At 39.2% G+C, this 22289-nt stretch overlaps 1 long non-coding RNA gene across 1 annotated transcript in view; it reads left to right on the top strand.

Annotated features, from left to right (window-relative positions):
• The window catches only part of LOC129392611 (uncharacterized), a 52913-nt gene extending 30987 nt beyond the window's left edge, over window positions 1–21926 (top strand). Inside the window, exon 3 of the long non-coding RNA XR_008618785.1 lies at window positions 21087–21926. This is a non-coding gene — a long non-coding RNA (uncharacterized lncRNA). The remainder of the gene's footprint in view (window positions 1–21086) is intronic.
• Window positions 21927–22289: the final 363 nt, after the last annotated feature.

The following is a 22289-nucleotide window of genomic DNA, read 5'->3' as shown; positions in this document are numbered from 1 at the left end:
GATTCTTGAGAAAAATGAGTGTTGAATTACTACTTAGGGTATTTCTGGCCTTTCTAATTATAGTTTATGGCTGGAGTAAGCAGATACTTTATTTTCCAACTACCCCGATCATAAAACTTCCCTTTTCTATAATATGAGAGAGAATATTATCTAAGAATAAAATGAGGGCAGTCTTCAAGTTGCTCCTGCCTGGCATGTTACCAGGGAAGCATATCCTGGATAGAGCATTACCAAAGAAGGGAAGGAAAAGCAAAGAAACTGTAATAACATTAGTGAGATAGGCTGTGAGTGCTCTTCACATCCAGAGAAGCTCAAGAGATGTTTTCCTTGAGTTGGAATCTGACTTGAAAACTATATTTAGATATCAACTGACACTCTAACCCATACACTTTATCTTATCATCACAAGTTAGATTGTGGTCACATGCCGCCCATTTCCTGAAGCCTGTTGAAACCTCATTTTCTTGCCAGAGAAAACTGAGAGCAGCCCTCCTCTTCCTTTATAAGATGATGTTTCTTAGGAGCCTATCCTTGACCACCCCCTCTTCTGTCATTCTAGCAAATTACTTCAGGGTGTCTCATCCCAGGGCTTCAAAGATCAGTTATATGCCAATGAACCAAAGATCTCTAAGTTTCACCATGCTCTCTCCTGAGCTCCTGATTCATGCAATCAGCTTTCTGTTTGACATCTCTACTTGAATATATCAAGGGTATTTCAAACTCAGCTTGTCCAAAATTGAACTCAGTATCACCACCCTGCAAATCCCCTTTTTCTCCTTAAATAGTCCCCATAACCATTTAAGGGCATCACCACCCATTCAGGTTCCTAAGCCAAAAACCTAAGCATCTTTTACTTCACTCTCCATATCCAATTAATTCCCAAGTCCTATTAATACTCCTTCCTAAATTTCCCCATGTCCACTGCCAACATCTTTGTAGAAAATGCTATTAATTTTGATCTTGACCATTATATCATTCTCTAACTGGTCTCCTGCAGCCAGAATTATCTCTATAAAATGCATCATGTGAACCTTTTCATAAAACCTCTCAATGGCTTCCCAGCTACGTACTAGATAAAGTCTGAATTCCTAATATGACTTACAAAGCCTCCATAATATTGACTAATTATCTTTATTTTAGCCATGCTAGTCTATTTTCAGACCCTCACTCCAAGCTCTCTCTTCCCAGCCTTCACAGATTGTCCCTCCTACCTTGGACATCATTTCCATTATAACATGGCCATTCCTACTCAGCTTAACAAACCACAAAGGCTTCCCTGACCTCTGGATCACTATAGGTTCCTATAGTGCCTTGAGCTTCCTCTATCATTAATATTGTTTCAATTTATAGTAATTATGTATAGCAATGCTATCTGTCTCACTGGACTTTAAGCCTGGGATGACAGTGACAGCGCTTGAATCCCCAGCATCTGGCCTTGAACATGGTACTTAGTAGGAACATAATAAACGCTTATGAATAAATAAACAAATAAAGAATCTACCCAGATGCTCTTTTGTGAACAGGAAACTTGCCAGTTGTCAGTGAAGCAGCTCTCAGCCTTTTGTCATTGAAGGTCTGGAGTTAACTCCTTCTGGACCTCTTTCCCAATATGTAGATGGTAGAAACTAGACAATTTCTTGGATCGGGGCTCCAAGTGCCTGCCTTTGGTTTCTTAGAAAAGTCCAGATTTAACAGCAAACATTAAGACAGTTCAGAATTAGTCTTCAAAATAAAAAATAGGCAATGTCAGACTTTTCACGCATGTATTATACATTACACATCTTCCATGTTTACAAATTGGAATTTTATAAAGCATTTAAAATGGTCACATTTCTCCTTTTTATCATCAGTTTAAAAAAGTATCTTTCCTTAGGTGAATAACAGGACTATTATTTGTTCCTTATCAACTAGGAATTTAAAGCAGGGTGTATAACCACATTCCACAGCCTCTAAATTTAGTGTCTTGAATGCCATCAAGTATATCATCAAAGTATATACTGGATTAAAGAAGAACAGAAAGGAGAACATTCTTTCCAGATCATAACAAATTTAAATTACAGATTTCCAAAACAAAATTTATGAAGAGTCTCCTCCCTACTCTTAACCCACTAACCCCAAGGGCACTTCTGTGATGTGTGGGGTGGGTGCCATTCTTGTGGGTTCTAAGCATTGCAGTAGTTGCTTGGGTAAGAAGTAGACCTTGGTTTCCTTCAGCTTAGGGAGAAAAGTGGGTAGAATAGGGCAAGAAGAAAACTGGCTCATACAGTTTCCTTGTTCTACTCTACCACTGACCACAGACAATGTTGTATATGCTTGATTCAATGATAAATAACCATGAAGTGTCTCAGAGGAAACTTGGCCTTTCATGCCAACAACAATAAAAAATTTAAATGATTGCAAAATTGATATTAAGAGATAAGGAGCTCTGACTTCTCCCTTGAGCCCCATCAATAAAGCAACAAGATTATAACTCGAATGCATACCTTCAGATTTGCTGAGAATAGTCCTTGTTTGGCCTGCTGTCCTGGGCTAATTATTAATGACCCTTTCACTCTCAAAAATGTCTTTGGGATATAAATTATGTTATGTGGTTTTCCTAAAAATAATGGGCATTTAGCATAACATCAACTTGATAGGTTTTGTGGTTTTTTTTAAATTCTTCATTTTTTTCTTTTTGAAAGCCTACTGTGTGCCAGTTGTGATGGCTCTTTTTCATTTACAATCTAATTTATTTTTCACAACAAAGACACTAGGTAGATATCACTCTTTTAAAAGACAGAAATTATGGTGTAGAAATACTAAGGCATTGCTTATGGCCACACAACCAGTACATGACAGCCACAATTTAAACATATTCTAGGCAATTGAAAAACACCTTCTCTTTTAATTACGTTATGTGCAGGTTCAAAATTGAGCCTTAAAAACATATTCCCGGGGCTTCCCTGGTGGCGCAGTGGTTGAGAGTCCTCCTGCTGATGCAGGGGACACGGGCTCGTGCCCGGGTCCGGGAAGATCCCACATGACGCGGAGCGGCTGGGCCCGTGAGCCATGGCCGCTGAGCCTGCGCTTCCGGAGCCTGTGCTCCGCAACAGGAGAGGCCACGACAGTGAGAGGCCCGCGTACCGCAAAAAAACAAACAAACAAAAAAAACACAACATATTCCCCTCCACCCACAATAAATAAATAAAACACACAGACTGAAGCAGCAAGCAATCCAGAGTGGCAAGATTAAGACAGAGTTTAGTTTGCTCCTGGGTGATGAAGCATGACTGACTCAACCACAGACACTGGCCAAGATCATAAATTCTAACACAGCTCCATTGTCCCCAGTACATTTTCAGACCCCTATATACACATCTTGGGGGCTCTATTGAATAAGAAAATACTACTCCAGGGAAACTTTCTCTATGTGCTTCTCACTCACTTTGTGGCACTGGAAATGGAATGGAACTCCTCCCCTGCCTGCTGCCCACTGCTACCAGTCTTTCCCACACCCTAGATAAGAAGAGAGATAATAAGGCCCTCAAACAGAAGTTTCCCGATTATGAATCATGGCTTACTCAGCCTTTGTTACAGAGAACCTGGAAGCCTCTGAAATACACTGTTGATTTTGGCAGTCTTAATAATTCCCTGTGCTGTTATCAAGAAACAAGTTACTTGACTAATTTGCTTAAGAAATTACCTCTGTAATGAGTATATTAAGAGCAGCCTATGTTAAAGGAGTTGATGTTTAATGTCTGTGTAAGTGAGTATGTTCTCATTTCCTTGAACAATGCTTCACAGCTAATACTTCCTCAACAAAGATCTATTATATTGAGTTTAAATAAAAATACCAATAAAAGCTAAGATTATTATAGGGTACTTACTATGAGCCAGGCATTATACTAAGAGCTTTATGAGAATTATCTTTATTTCTTTCTCTCTCTCTCTCTCTCTCTATATATATATATATAGATATAGACAGACATAGATATATCTAAATATGGATACACTATGTGTATTTTTTTGCATGATATCTTATACATAATAAACACTTAAATATACCCTTAAATTTAATTAAGTCAGACATGAAAATAACCACATACATCACCATGGCTTCCTTAACAATTAATTATTACTTTTGATAAGTAGAGATAATTTCTCAAAACAAATGAGTAGTATGTATTATACAAGGGTATGTATTATACAGTTATTAAAAATACATTATTATACTCACTTAAATTGGAATAGACAACATATATTGTTAATTACAACTATAGTATAGATGCTGTTTAATTCTTATCTGCAAAGCATAGATAATAATATTACCTAATTATTAGGGCTGCCAAGTAGATAAAATTAGATAATACATGTGAAATATAGGTTCTGGCATATCTCAGGCACTCTATAAATTAATGACATCCTCTTCATAACTACAATGAGACTTTTATTTAGGAGAAAAATCTTGGCCAGTATTATGTGTTTAAGGCACTGTTTAAAAATATGTACACTTGTTCTATTATTGTAAATATTGTTAAATTGTTATTAATATGTAAATTTAAAATATTAGCTTTAAGGTTGAGTTGGGAAGGTAAAATTTTATTGTCTACAAGTTTCCAAAGACAGATTCTGAATATTTCTCCTGAAAGAAGACTTTTTGTAATATCTTTTTTTGTACTTTGAACCAAAACAATGGAAAGGAAGGTAAAATAACAAAGTTCTCTGCCTTCTTTTTTTTTTTTTGATACAAAGATCCTGCATTTTATTATGTTATTCTTTCAAAGAGAACTCAGTTCAAAGTCAATGTAAAGAAAAACAAAATTCAATTTAAAACAGAAACAGTAATTTCAGAAAGTCTGACATTCTCCTATGCAAAGACAGGGAGAGAGAGAAAGGGGTAGAGAGAAAATAAATTTAAACCTTTTTTCACCTTGCTGGGAATGCAGACACCAAAGCAAAGTTCTCTTCCTCCATCTAAAGACTACAGTTCCTGAACTTCCATGGTAGTTCTTGATTAATCAAGAAGCATGCCTCTAAGATTATGACTGGTTAAGGAGCACAGGCCTTACTAAGCCAATCTGCAAACAGTGCTCCCTTATCTATTAGAACTTGGTCAAGAATGAAGAGGTGATCTAATTTTGGTCAAGATTCAGAGAAATTTTCTGAAGCTTTGGTAAAGAAATTTCCTTGTTCTTATGAAAATTGCTGAAAGAGCTGTGTTCTCTTTTCTTGGATATTTTTTGTGCATAGATTCAAGGCTTAAAACTGCTGCAGTCATCTTGATACTGTTTGAGGAGTAGGCAGATACACAGAGGAGATAATAACTAAGAAAGACACAGAGAAGCAGAACGCAGAAGTTGGATTAAGCCAATGTAAGGCCTGAATCTTGACTTCTAAGGTCAATGAATTTTTCTCAGGTTTGGTCCAAGACCAGGAGCATCAGTCTCACCTGGGAACTTGTTAGAAATACAAATTCTAGAGCCCCATGCTGAACCTGTGGAACCAGAAACTTGGGGTGTGTGGCTCAGCAGTCTGTGCATTAAGAAGCCCCCAGATGATTCTGATGCAGGCTAAAGTTTGAGAACCACTGATTTAAGCCAGTTTGTCATATTTTCTGTTAATTGCAGGCAAAATATATTAAACGTAACACATAAATTAGTAAATTATTTCATCTATTTTGAGTTTATTTTTGTATATGATGTTAGGGAGTGTTCTAATTTCATTCTTTTACATGTAGCTGTCCAGTCTTCCCAGCACCACTTATTGAAGAGACTGTCTTTTCTCCATTGTATATTCTTGCCTCCTTTGTCATAGGTTAATTGACCATAAGTGCGTGGGTTTATTTCTGGGCTTTCTATCCTGTTCCATTGATCCATATGTCTGTTTTTGTGTCAGTACCATACTGTTTTGATTACTGTAGCTTTGTAGTATAATCTGAAGTCCAGGAGCATGATTCCTTCAGCTCCATTCTTCTTTCTCAAGATTGTTTTGGTTATTCGGCTTCTTTTGTGTTTCCATGCAAATTAAAAAATCTTTGTTCTAGTTCTGTGAAAAATGCCATTGGTAATTTGATAGGGCTTGCATTAAATCTGTAGATCACCTGGGGTAGTATGGTCATTTTAACAATATTGATTCTTCTAATCCAAGAACATGGTATATCTTTCCATCTGTTTGTGTGGTCTTCAGTTTCTTTCATCAGTGTCTTATAGTTTTCAGAGTACAGGTCTTTTGGCACCTTAGGTAGGTTTATTCCCAGGTATTTTGTTTTTTGGATGCAATGGTAAGTGTACTTCTATAAAGCACATATATAGATCCCTTTTCTTTGAGGCAATACAGAGGTCCAAATAATCTCAGGGCATCCAAGTTTCATTTCCCACTAATAATGTAATATCGTGGCTAATCAATCCTATTGCACAGTATTCATTTCCCCAATTGTAAATTTATTTTTGTCCTTATAGCCAGATTGGGTCAGATTTCACTGCCTGAGTTCAATACCAACTCACATCTTCAGGACCCCAGCCTTCAGGGTAGAAAATCAGTTGTGGATGCTATAGAGCAGAGCATAAGCACCCAAACCTACAGCCAGTGAGCAGATGCTAATATGAACCAGCCCATTCTTCATAGGAGTCCTGTGGGCTTCAGTCTGGAAATGCATAGGAGGGAAGTTGACCAAGTGTTTGAGGTTGCATACCTCAGGAAGAGTCTTGAGCCAGGAAAACAGCCTGAGGTCTCTTTCTCACACATTTTCATTCATCAAACGCTACATTCTCCCTAAATGCCCCTCAAGAGACAAATGGATAAAGAAGATGTGGTACATATATACAATGGAATATTACTCAGCCATAAAATGGAATGAAATTGGGTCATTTGTAGAGATGCGGATGGAACTAGAGACTGTCATACAGAATGAAGTAAGTCAGAAAGAGAAAAACAAATATCGTATATTAACGCATATATGTGGTATCTAGAAAAATGGTACAGGTGAACCAGTTTGCAGGGCAGAAATAGAGACACAGATGTAGAGAACAAATGTATGAACACCAAGGGGGGATAGTGGGGTGGGGGTGGTGAGATTAATTGGGAGATTGGGATTGACATATATACACTAATATGTATAAAATAGATAACGAATAAAATGAGTGTTGGACCAGAAAAAAAAAAAAGCTACGTTCTCCAGGCTAGATTTATCGGTGTTAGTAGTTATGTACTCATGAACCATGGTAGTGAGCAGTCACAAACTAGGACTGTAGCAAATAACGGTTTACAGTCAATAAGTAGAAGATATACACATTATAACCACTTTTTACTTGCCTCGATGATTTGTAATCATTCATTTCCTTCCCATACTTCTATTTCCATCCTAAACTGAATAGGGGAGGCAAAGTATGGCAGCCACTGTAGCACAATTCTCATGAACTTGACTCTGTAATTAGACAGACCTAGGTCTGAATCCCATTCTACAACTAAAGAGCTGTATGACCTTATAGACACCTAACCTCTCAAACCTACCTTCTCGGGCTATTATAAGAGCTAAATAAGATAATACCTGTAAAATGCTTAACTCGATGTCTGGTACAGAGGAAACCTTCAGGAAAGGCTAATACCTAATAATATTGTTGTTGTTCTCTTTCTTGATACTTCCTTCTCTCTATATTCTTTGCTTTTACTACATAATTGGCTCTGAGCCGCGAATGCCACAGAGGTAAAACCCTCCCAGTATACGTGCTTTCTTATCCCTGTAATGAAGAAAGAGGCAAAAATTAAAAGTGCATGTAATAGTTTCCAAATGGTGAAGTTTTAGTGATTTCAGAAATGCCAAGCTCCTAGAGAACAAATAGCTGAAAGGAAATTAGTATATTTGGCAAACTGTTACTTAGTGGTCTGCAGCTCAGGGCCTCCTTGGACAAGCTGGCCACAGGAGGAAAGAGTGCTCAGTCCTGACTGCCAAGCGTAAGGGCACCGAGCTTAGCAGCTCCCTTATAGTAACAATGAAACTCCTAAGAGCTACCAAATCCTTGCTTTCCCTCTGGCACCCACTGTGATTTGAGTTGACTAGGACCTCCATTTATCTCATCTCAGAATGTAAGGGGAACACTCTGGGCAAATGCCCTGGCCAAATTCAAGACCTCTTCTCTCCATGTCTGACGTCTATATCTGAGGCAGGTAGATGCCAGACTCCCCTCAGACCTGGAATGGAGTAGGTCACACGAGGGCCCTGAAAACTGTGGGCAGCCAAGGTCAGACCAGACTTAACCAGCCCTCTCCAGGCCTTCATCGCCATCTTCCCTTTGTTTAACTCTCAGCCTCTCAACTGTGCAAAAACCAGGAAAAGGCAAGTCCAGGACACATGGTCAGATACCATCTTATTCCACGCAGCCACGCCATATTCAGAACCTCCAAAAGGAGATGTGGCATTGATGGACAGTGATATATTACGGAAAGAAAAACCTTAGATACTAAGTGTAGTCAGTCCCTTAGTTGAATCCTTGGATTTGGAGGGCCTGTACTACACCATTTTATATAAGGAACTTGAGAATCTGTGGATTTTTGTGTCCGTGGGGGATCCTGGAACCAAACTGCCCTGGATATGGAGGGACGACTGTAGTTTCTTATAGAAAGGAACACAGAGAAGGTTTGCAAACAACAAAAGACTTTCCATAATGCAGTTATGTTTCTTCTCTGCTACGCTCATTTGGAAGGTAAATAAGTAAGGCCTTGAAGGCAGTTTTGGAAATACATCAAGTCATAGAACTGAAATGATCTTAACAACTGATGCATCTATCAAAAAAACCTCATGGGATCCAAAAGGACAATACTTAAAAGGTTATCAAGGATACTTTGCTAATTAGGGTCTTCTCTCTTCTGCCAGAATACCTTGTCATAAAACCTCAACTATGCCAGATGTCTAAGGCTTAAAATTATCACTGCATCTGTTATATGATCTGGAGAATATCAAGGTTCTCAGACCCCTTCTTTCAGTGAGGTAAAGTATAGAATCCTGGGTTTATTGTGAGGTTTAAAAATTAAAACACGTTATTCACTTCTATTTACAAAATAACTGTCGAACACTTTTTCCCAGCCCTTACTTTCCTTTTTGTGTGCTACATTCTATTGTTAATTAACAATAAGAATGTTCACTAGGGGAAATCTTTGATGGATTCATTTATCAGGATAAAAATAACTTGGTACTATTAAAACCTGTATGGAATCAGAGATTTGGAGTTTATCCCATGTAGTAGCTAGCATCTCTTGAACTTCTGATTCAATCCAAGATTAATTCGGAAATGTTCTCTGTCTTATATCACACAACTAAAATTATTATTTTTACTCATGTTTTAAGAAATGTAGGAATTCCACAAAGATAAAAGCATCAAAAAAAAAAGATAACTTAATTCTAAATGTCTTTACTGATTATAAAATTACCATGTACCTAGTCTCTTCCACTGACCATTCCTCAAGGATTTTACTAAGTTAGAAGGAAAACCAGAATGGAGAATTATACAGAAAGCATATTGGAAGTACACTAAAGGAAATGGCAGGCACATTGAAATAAGATGAGCATTTTGATCAACAAATGATTTATTTCTAAAAAATATTAAAATATTTATTAATAAATATTTTACCTCTGAAAATATTTATAATGAATGTAGTCCAGTCCATGCCATTGTTATGATTTCAACATGTTCTAGGGTGGAAGACCAGTTTAATTATTTCACAAATCAAAGAGGGAAAGCTCCCAGCACAGGACACATCAAGAATAGCTCTTTTCATAATAATTGCCAAATCCTTGTATATAGTTTCACGTTGTTATGAGTCAAATTGTTTCCCCCCCCCAAATTCATACATTGGAGTCCTAATCACTAGTATTTCAGAATGTGACCTTATTTGGAGATAGGGTTGTTGCAGGTGTAATTAGTTAAGATGAAGTCATACTGGAGTAGGGTGGGCCCCTAAAATGACTGGTCTTTATAAAAATCCAATATGACTGGTACCCCTATAAAAAGATGAAAGTTGGAGAGAGACAGGCACATAGGGGAATACCATGTGAAGATCGGAGTTATATAACCATAAGCTAAGGAACTACTAGAAGGTAGGAGAAAGGGCTGGAACATATTCTCCCCTAGCACCTTCAGGGGGAGCATGGCCCTACTGACACTTTGATTTCAGACATCTGGTCTCCAGAACTGTGAGACAATAAGCTTCTCTTGTTCTAAGCCACCTCATTTGTGATGCTTTGTTATAGCAGGCCTAGCGAAGTAATGTAGGTATCATTTTTTTTTGTTTTTTTGCTCTTCTCAATTTTGCTCGCCTTTTCAAATGACACAAGAATGTCAGACCAGGTAAAGAAAAATCATGAAGAGGAAGCGTGACACGTCTCATTAACTCCACTGCCCTTACCCTCTGACCCTCCAACATACCCAGACTCCTTGTCATCATAGCACAGAGGTGATTTCCACAAGAAAACTACTGCTGCCTTTCTCAGCTCAGGCTCTCTACAGAGGGAAAGCATAGCCAGCCTTCCAGGTAAGCCCCATTGGCTATCTGCCTATAATGAGCCAGCCCTTCATCATAACTTTTCCTTTCTGACTTAGTTGGGAAGTTAGGGTTCTCATTTTAGACGGGAATGGGCCCCTTACCTAAGCAACTGCCCCCACCTTTAACCAAAAGGGCTGAAATTCTCTCAACAAAAATAAGAGCCTTTCCTTTATGTTGACTTATGAAATAAACTGGCCCCTTTTAATACACACACATACAAACACTATAGCAAACTTTCCAGTGCATGGGAGTGTGATTGGTGGTCTAGAAGATGCTGAGAAAGTGATATGTGAACAGGCTAGCACACGTTTTTGAAGAATAATATATTTGTAAGACTGACATATAGCAGATGCATAGTAAATACAGAGAGAACAGAAAGTAAAAGATAATTTTGTTTTGTTGTGCACTCAGCAGGCACTCTGTTCCTTGTTGATTGAGAGTATCAAAATTACAGGATAATTAGTATGTGTGCCATCTCATTTAGGTGTGCTGCAATTTGACCAGAACTGTAGTTGCAGATTGGTCCAGCTTTTGTAAAAACCTCTTTGTTTCTCTTGCTCCAAAAAACATTGTGAATTCAATAAATGGCCCAAGGCTTTGCTGCTGATTCTCACACTCTTGTAAGAGCTTATAAAGGGCGTGTTTGGGGCCAAGGCCTCTAAGCAGGACTCAGGTGTAGGAGGAAATAGTACTGATGATTAATCCTCCTCTAAGGTGATAAAATCCTTTATTGGATACAGCAACCCAATGACCAGGTCACATTGGAAGTCAGCCTCAGTTCTGAGCACACAGCTAAGACAGATCTTTGGGGATGCTGACAAACCCAAGGCCACGAGCAAGCCTGTGACTCAGAAGGAAACACAGGACAGGAGACATCTGACCATGCAGTCTACTTGCCAAGACTACTTGCTGCTAACAATCTTTATTCTTCTCGGTTCTGAACTTCTGCAAATACATAATATGGCTGGGTGTTACTGCATTAAGTAGGAGACAAAGCATCATATAAAAATCAAATCTACAGATAATCAAAAAGGCACATTTTGGACAATACTTTTGATATTCTACACTTTTTTTTTTCCATCCCATAAAAATAATTTTTTTTTCCATCTAATGAGAGATTGGCAGGGGGAAAGTGGGCGAGAGAAGCAAAAGAAATGAAGAATTTACAAACTGGATGATCTGACCCTGAACAATTGAATGCATTGAAAATATATGCATTTCAGATAGAGTTTTAGTTGGTTTAGAGTTTAGTTTTAGGGAAAAACCCTAAAGAGAGAGACCCTATCTTTAGTATTTAGCATTTTAGAGAGCATCAAGATTCTTCTACTTTAATCTGCTCCATGGTTGCCAGCTAGTTAGTTATCATTGTGAAGTGGAAACCTGAAAAAATTTAAAGCATGTGTTAAAAATGTTACTTTTTATGATATAAATATCTTCCAAAATTAAGGTAAAATAAACAGTGTTTTCCAATTCATTGCATTTAAAAAAAAACACAGTTGTGTGTTCCTATTGAAACAATTCCTACACTTTCACCTCTAAAAAATTACTTAAAAACTTTTGGCAAGATCAAGATGATCAGCCCTGTGATTCTGGACATTGTGGAAAACCTATCTCATTATTTCTCCTAAAAACATGCAAAATTCACTAACATTCTGAAACTCTGCTCAACACATTTTTTTAAATAAATTTTTTTGTTTGTTTTAGAACAGTTTTAAAGAAAAATTGGAAAGATAGTACAGAAAATTTCCATATACCCCATACTCAGTTTCCACTATTATTAACACCTAACATTACTATTGTACACTTGTTACAATTAATGAACTAATATGGACACATTATTAACTAGTAAAGTCCATACATTTTTGAGATTTCCTTAGTTTTTACCTAAAGTCCTTTTTCTGTTTCAGAGTCCCATCCAAAATACCACATTTCAATTAGTCATTATATTTCTTTAGGCTCCCCTTGGCTGTGACAGTTTCTCAGACTTTCCTTGTTTTGATGACCTTGACAGTTATGAGGAGTACTGGTCAGGTATTTTGTAGAATGTCCTCAATTGGGATTTGACTGGTGTTCCTCTCATGAGTAGACTGGGGTTATAATTGTGAGGAGGAAGACCACCCAGATAAAGTGCTATTTTCATCACATCACATTGAGTGTATGCTATCAACATAGCAGTACACTGAAATCACTCTTGATGTTGACCTAGATCACCTGGCTGACATGGTGTTTGTCAGGTGTCTCCACTGTGAGGTTGTTCTTTCATCCCCCCTTTCTGTCATGTACTCTTTGGAAGTATACTGTTTGTTTATACATTCAACTATTGAAGAATGTCTTGGTTGGTTCCATTTTTTGGCAATTATGAGTAAATCTTCTCCAAATATTTGCATGTAGATTTTTAGGTGGATGTACATTTTCAAATCAGTTGAGTAAATACCGTGGAGCATAACTGCTGGATCATATGGTACAACTATGTTTAACGTTGTAAGAAATTGCCTTCCAAAATGGCTGAACCATTTTGCATTTGTACCAGCGGTCAATGAGCGCTCCATTTTCTACATCATCACCAGCAATTAGTATTGTTAGTTTTTTGGATTTTAGTCATTCTAATAGGTGGGTAGAAGAAACTCATTATTGATTAATTTTTAATTACTTAGTGAAAAATGATGTTGAGTATCTTTTCACATGCTTGTCCCCCAATACATTTTTAAATACTTAGATAATTTGATGTTGAAGCAGTATCACAATAGTATAGAGTTTTTCAATTTATGTATTAGATGTTCTCACCCAAGAAAATTTCCTAAAATTTCTGGCTTTGGATTACACAGACATATATCCCCCATACATTACCAATTGTGACATTATTTGTAGAAGGAGTCTATTGTAAATGACTATTATGCATGTTTAGTAAGTTATTTTATTGGCACTCTACATAATAATCTTAAATATTTGTACATTTAAAAACTTCCTCTTTCTGCATCCAAGAAGGAAGACAGTGCCCAACAGTATATATTATCTAACAATGAAGGAGAGGACCAACATCTGCCCCAATTATCACATAGTCATGTTCTGCGTCCTTGGACAAGTCACTTTACTATGTGAGCCCTCTGCATCCTCATCTGTGTATAATGGCTTGATTGTAGATAACCAAGGGTCTTTTCTAACAGTCTGGTTTTATTCTTTACCACCCCCCACAGAGTGTCAGGCACTGACCAGAGTCTCATTGCCACAGTATTCTTTTCTTTGGCTACCTTCCTCCTACCATTGCCACACTAAAGCTCCTTTGTTTAGTTGTTAGTACCTTTTGCAAACCATTCCTTAAGTACAACATGTAATTTTCTTGGCTTTTATTATCTGGAGATTACTTTCCTTTGTTAAGTTGCTGTGTTTTCATTTTTTCATATCAAGTCTAATTAGAAAGAACTTGCTTTGTTTGAGAGTAATTAAATTTTATCAGGGCAAATTAAATACAAGTTGATGGCCTTATAGTTTATGTAAAAATTATCCTAGACTGCTTACTAAAATCTAAATTAAATTCCTTTTTATTCCTTCACTGGGAAGACTTCATGAACAGAATTTGGGTTCTTGATCAATTTCAGCTTTTGGACTGCTCTCTTTATAAGGGACAGATTTTAGAAGCCAAGAAATTGAGCCTGAAAAACAACAAACCACCAAACAGTCTTACTCAGGATATATTTGATAAACTCGCTTTTCCTTGCTGCTAAATATATCCTGTTGCCTTGAAAGAAACGAATACACCTACCTTATACAGGGAGAAATTCTCTCTCCAAGGGGTATTCTACTCATTCAAGTTCACTATAGGTCAGGCTAAGAGCAGTGCTAGTATAACTCATATTTCTTCCAACAGACATCCTTAACTCCTTCAGGTTATAGGACTAATTAGAAAAAATATACCCAGTAGACACAGTATGTGACACACAGCAATCACCTGCATGGGTTGCCATTGTGTTTAAGTCACACAGATTGCCTTGTGAGTCATCAAATCAATGTCCTAGCAGAGACTGTGCGTTCAGAGTCAGTTTACTAGCAGAGAATGTATATGAGTGAGTGCTTTTGAAAGTTCAGGTAAGTCAAGTGATAGGTATCAGGAAAGCAGCATTTCCTCCTTTACAAACCTAGGCATTGTATATTACAAACCAGAAAAATAAAACTTTCTCTAATGAGCAACTGTACTGTTTTTTCACTCTCGCACAGATCTTGAAGCACAGGTCTCAATTCAGGGGCTTGAAGGTGTTCATTGCACTCCCTAACACGTTTGCCATTTAATTTATACCCTAGGAAATTGACCTTACTCTGGCTGTCCAGACATATATTCATGGCCTGGTGGATATATGAAATTCAGTACATGTTTTCCATTGAATTAGAAAAAAAGAAAAGTACATAGGCTTTGAATAAGGGCGTAGGAGGTCTCACCCTCAAGTGAAATGTATGACTGATACCACAAGCATGTCCCAACAAACATCTTAAGGCGGCTTTATGTGAGGTGGCATGCTTATCTCATCTGCCTACTCTGGGTGGGCCCTAGAACTCCAGCAGCTATAGTAGGTCCAGATACTGTCAGATGTCATAATATTTGGCATGGTTTTTTTTTTGTTTGTTTGTTTGTTTTTTTGCGGTATGCGGGCCTCTCACTGTTGTGGCCTTTCCCATCGTGGAGCACAGGCTCCGGACGCGCAGGCTCAGCGACCATGGCTCACGGGCCCAGTCGCCCAGTGGCATGTGGGATCTTCCCGGACCGGGACACTAACCCGTGTCCCCTGCATCGGCAGGCGGACTCTTAACCACTGCACCACCAGGGAAGCCCTATTTGGCGTGGTTTTTTTTTTTTTTTTAACAATTTTTTAAATTTTATTTTATTTATTTATTTTTGGCTGCGTTGGGTCTTCATTGCTGCCCGTGGGCTTTCTCTAGTTGCAGTGAGTGGGGGCTACTCTTCGTTGCTGTGCGTGGGCTTCTCATTGCAGTGGCTTCTCTTGTTGCAGAGCACGGACTCGAGGCACGTGGGCTTCAGTAGTTGCAGTACGCAGGCTCAGTAGTTGTGGCACACAGGCTTAGTTGCTCCACGGCATGTGGGATCTTCCCAGACCAGGGCTCGAACCTGTGTCCCCTGCATTGGCAGGCGGATTCTTAACCACTGCACCACCAGGGAAGTCCCTTGGCATGGTTTTAGATTGGAACTTTATGAATATGACAAATTTAAAACTCAGAAATATATATGAGATTACTACAGAGTTAACTTACATGAGACCAACTACAAAAGGTCTTCAATAGGATTATGTGTTCCCTTACCTACTAAGGAATTAATTCTTTTAAACAAATAAACAAAACATCCTTATATGCTTTTGGGGTCTAAATTTCTAAGTTGTTTTATACATTTTCAAACTGTCTAGGTTCTACTGATACTCTTTTTTGTGTCCAAGTTGTTCTTTTCCTGGAAAAAAAAAAACAAACTAACTTTCTTCTTTTAAAAAAAAATTTATTTATATATTTATTTTTGGCTGAGTTGGGTCTTCGTTGCTGTATGTGGGCTTTCTCTAGTTGCATCGAGCGGGGGCCACCCTTCATTGTGGTACACGGGCTTCTCATTGCGGTGGCCTCTCTTTGTTGCGGAGCACAGGCTCTGGGTGCATGGGCTTCAGTAGTTGTAGCATGCAGGCTCAGTAGCTGTGGCCCACCGGCTCTAGAGCGCAGGCTCAGTAGTTGAGGCGCATGGGCTTAATTGCTCTGCGGCATGTGGGATCCTCCCAGACCAGGGCTCGAACCCGTGTCCCCTTGCATTAGCAGGTGGATTCTCAACCACTGCACCACCAGGCAAGTCCCCAAACTAACTTTCTTTAAGGACATACCACATTTGCAGAACTGTTCTAAATTCCTTATGTGTATTAACTCATGTTTCTTTTATCAGGGCCTCTATTGCTGTTTTTCAGGACATTCTCTATCTCAGTCTACAGGTGCTCAGTGTTAGACTGTAAAAGCTGTCTTCTCAGGAAGGAGTTTGCTTTCCTTCAATGGTCTGTACTGAAGGGGGCAGGGAGTTAGTGATTGTCCAAGAATGGCTGCTCTGCTTGTGTGGCCTTGAAATCTGTATATCTCTTTGATTATGTACTGCATGCTGACCTCAGGAATAACTTCTAAAATGTAACTTCTACAATAGGATCAAGTTGGAATAGCTTTGCCCACTACCCATGAACATGGAAAATATAACCCTGTCTATGAAAGATCAATAATAGAATAGAGCTTTGTGAGAAAATTCATGATTACCACTGTAGAATATTACAATAATAATCTGTTGCCAGTTGCTTATGATTTATTTTGTGCTCATTATTGTACAGGGTATATATGTACTTTGGGATACCTAATCGGTTCATTTTCTACTTCCCATTCTCAGATACATTTTGCATAGGTGAAATTCTGGATAACAAAAGGTTCCGCCCTGTCTCTTATTGTAAACCATATTATTGACGTGTAGTAGTTTATTGCCTTTGGAAGGATTCTATGCTTGGCATTAGGGGTCTCAATTTATAATCTGTGTATTCTCTTCAGCACCAAGTTCAGAAATAATATAATTACTATTTTAAAATTATTAACATTTGGGTCTACTAGGCTAAATGCTTTATATTCATTATCCCCTTTAATCCTCACAACACTCCTGTGAAGTAGGTACTGTTCTTAATCCAATTTGACATATGATCAAAGTCTGATTTGATCATGTTAAATAACTCTACCACTTAGAGTTTAAAAGCAGGTCTGCTGATTCTGGAATCTGGTCTTCACTGTGATAGTTGTGTCTTACACATTGTGTTCATGCTAATGAAACAAAACACAGTGACTCACTTGTTAGATGTAGGTAGATCTTAACATTCTCTCTCCCTGGTCATGTAAAATGATTAAGGAGGAAAGTGGAGAAAAACAAAGGAAATCCTTGGTCTTCAGCAGCAGGGGAGCTCTTACAGGTTTTCTAGGGTGGGTATAAACACAGCTGAACAGTTGAAATATTGCTTTGAGCCAAGAGAATGTGGCTTGAGTTTCAGTGCCTATCATACTGGCTTATATTTAGAAGACGCTCAATAAGACATTGAATTGAATCCAAATATGTTCACCAGAACAGCTAGCCTCAGTACGAAGGGAAGGGTAACAGAATTACCTAACCTTTGGATTATAACTTTATGCTTTGCAGTCTGCTTTTGAAACCCACACATACATATAGCTTGTGGAGTAGCTAACAGTAATGCCACCAAGCCACTCCTACTCCATGGTGTTTAAAGGCACTACTGTGTTACCCTAGCTCACCGTCCTTCTTCTCTTCCAATCTTCACAATAGTCCATGATTTAGATAGGACAGATTTATTATTCATTTTTAGTAATAAACACTAATCTGTTTAGTAGTAAATGTACTTGATAATGTTTGTTAGAGATTTGATTCTAATAATTTTGAAAATTGAAAACTGCCAAGTCAGGGGTAGCAAGTGGTTTACACTTTACTTTATTCTGGGAGAACTGACTTTGGTCAGCCTTTTAACTCTTGCAGATACAGATATAGATGGAGACTCATATTTTTAGAAATCCCTGGATTATAAAAATTTAACCCAAATGCTGCTACTTCCAACTGATATGTTGAGTTCTATTTAATTCTATATTTGGGAATGCTATAATGCTATAAATGCAATCCTATAATTGGGAATATTAGCAGGACTGTGCCCCCAGTCTTGATTTAGACTGCCTTAAAATCAAGAATGCCTTGTTCTTAGAAGGTTTGTATTTTTTTGTCTAGATAGTTATTCACAGGATTCTGGGAGCTGAGGCAAGGTTATGACAGAGGGACTTACACGTCTCACACTTCCGCCACCCTGCTCCTCCTCCTAGTGTGGGTTAAGCTGTGATGGGAAGTTGACCTGGGGCTTATGCTCTGCTGCCTGGACTGATTGGTTGGTAACCCAAACATGTGCTGGCTAAGACAGAGCAATCAGGATTTTGAGAAACAGAGGGAACAATTGTGATGAACTCTTCCAGGCCATTGTGGTCCAATTACACACAAGTGGGGCTGGATGGGTAGGTGGGGTCTTATCTCAAGGAAACAGGTAGTGTTACTGTCTGTCATTCTGTTATCACTAAAACAAGTCTGATTTCGTTTAAAACAAGAACAAGAAAAACACCTAATAGTTGGGCTTAGACTGGAGTTTGGAGGTGCTTGGAGATTCTCACTGGTGGGACTGAGCTGGTCTCCATGATACCAGAGGCTGTGGGAGCTGGTCAGGGACCCTGCAGTCCAACTGGGTTTGTGGGTCCTAAAAATAACCAGCACTGAATGCAGCTGTTGGTTACTCTGCATTAGACTTCAGTGACATCTTATTGATGTTAAAGTCACTGACTGGTATCACTTGTGCTGAGTAGAGTTAGCAAGGGCAGAGCCCTCCTTAGAGCTGACAAAGAGATATCAGTGGGATCACCTCACTCAGACGGGCTACCCCAGCATCCTCGGGCCGGGCAGGAATGCACAGGAAACATGCACACCCACGCCTGAATATTTAAACATCATGAATCAAGCTACCTAACTGTCCAGAATATGACCCATCCTCCTCACACATGGCTGGATATCCCAGGCCGCATTTCCAATCTCCACATGCCCTCCCACAGCAAACAGCCACCCTTGCCATCCCCTGGAGCCTAGAGGGTGTGCCCATTGCATGTTCAGGCTTCAGGATGAAGGGCCAGTGTTGCAGCCTGAAATTGCTCTGGGCAGGAGATTCTGGAGTCCCAGGGATCCAGAGCATGGTCTAGAAAAGGGTAGGTCGGCCCAGTGGATTCCCCAACCCCATGGGGTGGGGTGTGGCAGGAGGAAAGTCAAAGCAGGCGCCTTGCCCAGTTCTAAGAGCAGGAATGCCAGTAAAAGACAGTTTTCTCAAATGGCAACATTGTGTGCATAAGAAGCAGAAAAATCAACAGTGAGATCCAAAAAGAGAGGAAAAGAAGGGAGGGAGGAAGGGGGGGAGGGAGCGGGAGGTGAAGGGGGAGAGGGAGAGAGAGAAAGAGAGAGAGAGAGAGAGAGATCAGAACAGAAAAAACTAAAAGGATCCTGCCAGAGATCACAAGACCCCTGAGCAACTCTAAGAAATAGATGGGGTGACACTGAGAGGGGCTCATTTCACGCAAATCAGCCATTGGAAGGTTCAACTATAAAATTATAATTTGGAAATAAAGGGGTATATCTTTTGAGATAGATTACATAGGAACAGGTTACGTTGAATAATTCTTTCATTACAATGCATCCCCCAGCTAGGAGAAAACAAACTCCTAAGGGGTTAAGAGGCTTCCACAGTCACATTTCTACAGCACAGCAGAGTGAGCATTTGGTTTACAAGTCAAGCATCTTCTGTGACAAGATATACTGAGGAGAAGCAGCCAGAGGAGGTAAAGGAAGTTCAGGGCGGGCGTATTAATGAGAGCTCAGCACAGCATCTTGCTGGAACCTGGATACAAGGAAGAATTCTCACTTCATTGATTTTCCTCAATAGGTCTTCCCACCTCACTGATTTTTGCTGATGCGTGAATTGGCTTCCTAGCTGTTGGAGGTGTTTTTATTTCCTTTTGATTCCCCTTACTTAATTTTCTAAACTGGTGTATTTTTTAATGGTAACCACAATGGATTTCTACTTTGAGTCAACATCATTAGTCCACTTCCCCAGTATAGGATTACTGACTTTACCGAGAAACTCCTTGCTTCCTTCTCATGACGGGAATTTTTCTGACCATTTTTTAATGCTTCTTTTCTCATACGGTATGACTAGTCTATACCCCTAGATGACTACTGCCTAAATTCTGATACTTTTTCAAAGGAGTCAAGGATAGGTACTACCTATTGAGCACCTATTGTACTGGACACCTTTTTCCTTGTAGCAATCCTCTGTGACAAAAACAACAAAAGTAATAACTAGCCTCTATTGAGTACTTACTGTGCCTGGCACTGTGCTAAGCTCTGTACATCTGTTTGGTTGTTTGTTGTCATGGCCCCATCGAGGAAGAGTGATCACTCCCATTTTAGAAGTGAGGGAAAGTGCAGAGACCATTACGTGAACTGTTTAAGGCCAGTGATGGCGAAGCTAGGATCTGACCCTCAGTCTGATTCATTCCACGTCCATTTTGTTATGCCTGTATTATTTCTCGTATTTTGTAATACAGTAATTTAGTGTGCCTGCTTTTCTTTCCAGAAGAAATATATCATTATTTATAGTTATTATACTCTGACCCATAACATGTTGCTGTCCTGGGACTGTTAGAGCTAAAAAAGACATTGGAAAGAACATCTAGTCTGATACTCTCATTTTATGATCAGGAAACAGAAGTTCAGAGGAATTAAGTGACTCGCTGAAGACCTTGCAGTGAGCTGGACAGAACCCCAAACACTTGTTTTCCAAATTCTTATTCTGGTTTTTGTTTGCTCGTTTGTCTTCACAAAAATTTTTAGGGTCTATAGTATTAACCCAATTTGCCAGTCCTGAAAATTTTAATTTATAATGTTTTGTGTATCACCATTTTTTAACCTTTCTGTCTCAACAGTGAAACCCAACGTTCTCTAAATAACAGTGTAAAAACTGAATTATAAGTCCGCAACTAAAAATTCAGAAACTGAAAAAAATATATACAAATGGAGTATCACTTTTCAAAAGTAAATGAAAAGTAACTTTGCTATTATCAGAAGACTGATGAGGGACTTCCCTGGTGGTGCAGTGGTTAAGAATCCTCCTGCCAATGCAGGGGACACGAGTTCGATCCCTGGTCCAGGAAGATCCTAATGCCTTGGAGCAACTAAACCCGGGCGCCACAACTACTGAGACTGCACTCCAGAGCCCCTGAGCCACAGCTACTGAGCCCGTGCACCACAACTACTGAAGCCCGCGTGCCTAGAGCCCGTGCTCCGCAACAAGAGAAGCCACCGCAGTGAGAAGCCCGTGCACCGCAACAAAGAGTAGCCCCCGCTCGCCGCAACTAGAGAAAGCCCGTGCACAGCAACAAAGACGCAACGCAGCCAAAAAAAAAAAAAAAGTTACTTCCGGCCAAGGAGGCATTAATTAGAAGACTGATGAAATCTAGAATATTTTTAAATGAACAGTTCTTAGGCTTTAAAAGAAAACCTTTATTACTGTTATACTTATAGCCATATAATTGCCCTATGAATACATTCATGGAATGAATTATGGTACCTGCTGTGATCTATAAAGCAAGACATAAAGTGTGGCAAGACGTACTTAACTTTGCTGATGGAATGCCAATTCCCCTACCCCCAACAGTAATACGCTTGATTAGAATGGCTTATTAACCATAGATCAGAAAGCTAACATGTACAGCAACTAAACAGTGTACTAGATTAAATAGTGAATTAATATCCATTAATATCCATCAGGCTTTATTCCCAAGTATGCTGCTATTTCTACCACATCATTATCAGGCAATAATTGCTACGTCAGAGAAAACAGTGGGTATGCTCCATACCTCTTGCCATTCCCAAGGATAAATATGCCATAAGGAATTTAATAAGGGACAAAAGGATTAACTTCAGAAGAAAAACAACTCATCAAAAAAAAAAGGATGGGCTTCCCTGGTGGCACAGTGGTTGAGAATCCACCTGCCGATGCAGGGGACACGGGTTCGTGCCCCGGTCCGGGAAGATCCCACATGCCGCGCAGCGGCTGGGCCCGTGAGCCATGGCCACTGAGCCTGTGCGTCCGGAGCCTGTGCTCCGCAAGGGGAGAGGCCACAACA

This window comes from Physeter macrocephalus, chromosome 2 (genome assembly GCF_002837175.3).
Source record: "Physeter macrocephalus isolate SW-GA chromosome 2, ASM283717v5, whole genome shotgun sequence".
NCBI lineage: Eukaryota > Metazoa > Chordata > Mammalia > Artiodactyla > Physeteridae > Physeter > Physeter macrocephalus.
Note: the sequence above shows the minus strand (reverse complement) of the source record. Positions and strands in the feature narration are given on the sequence as shown.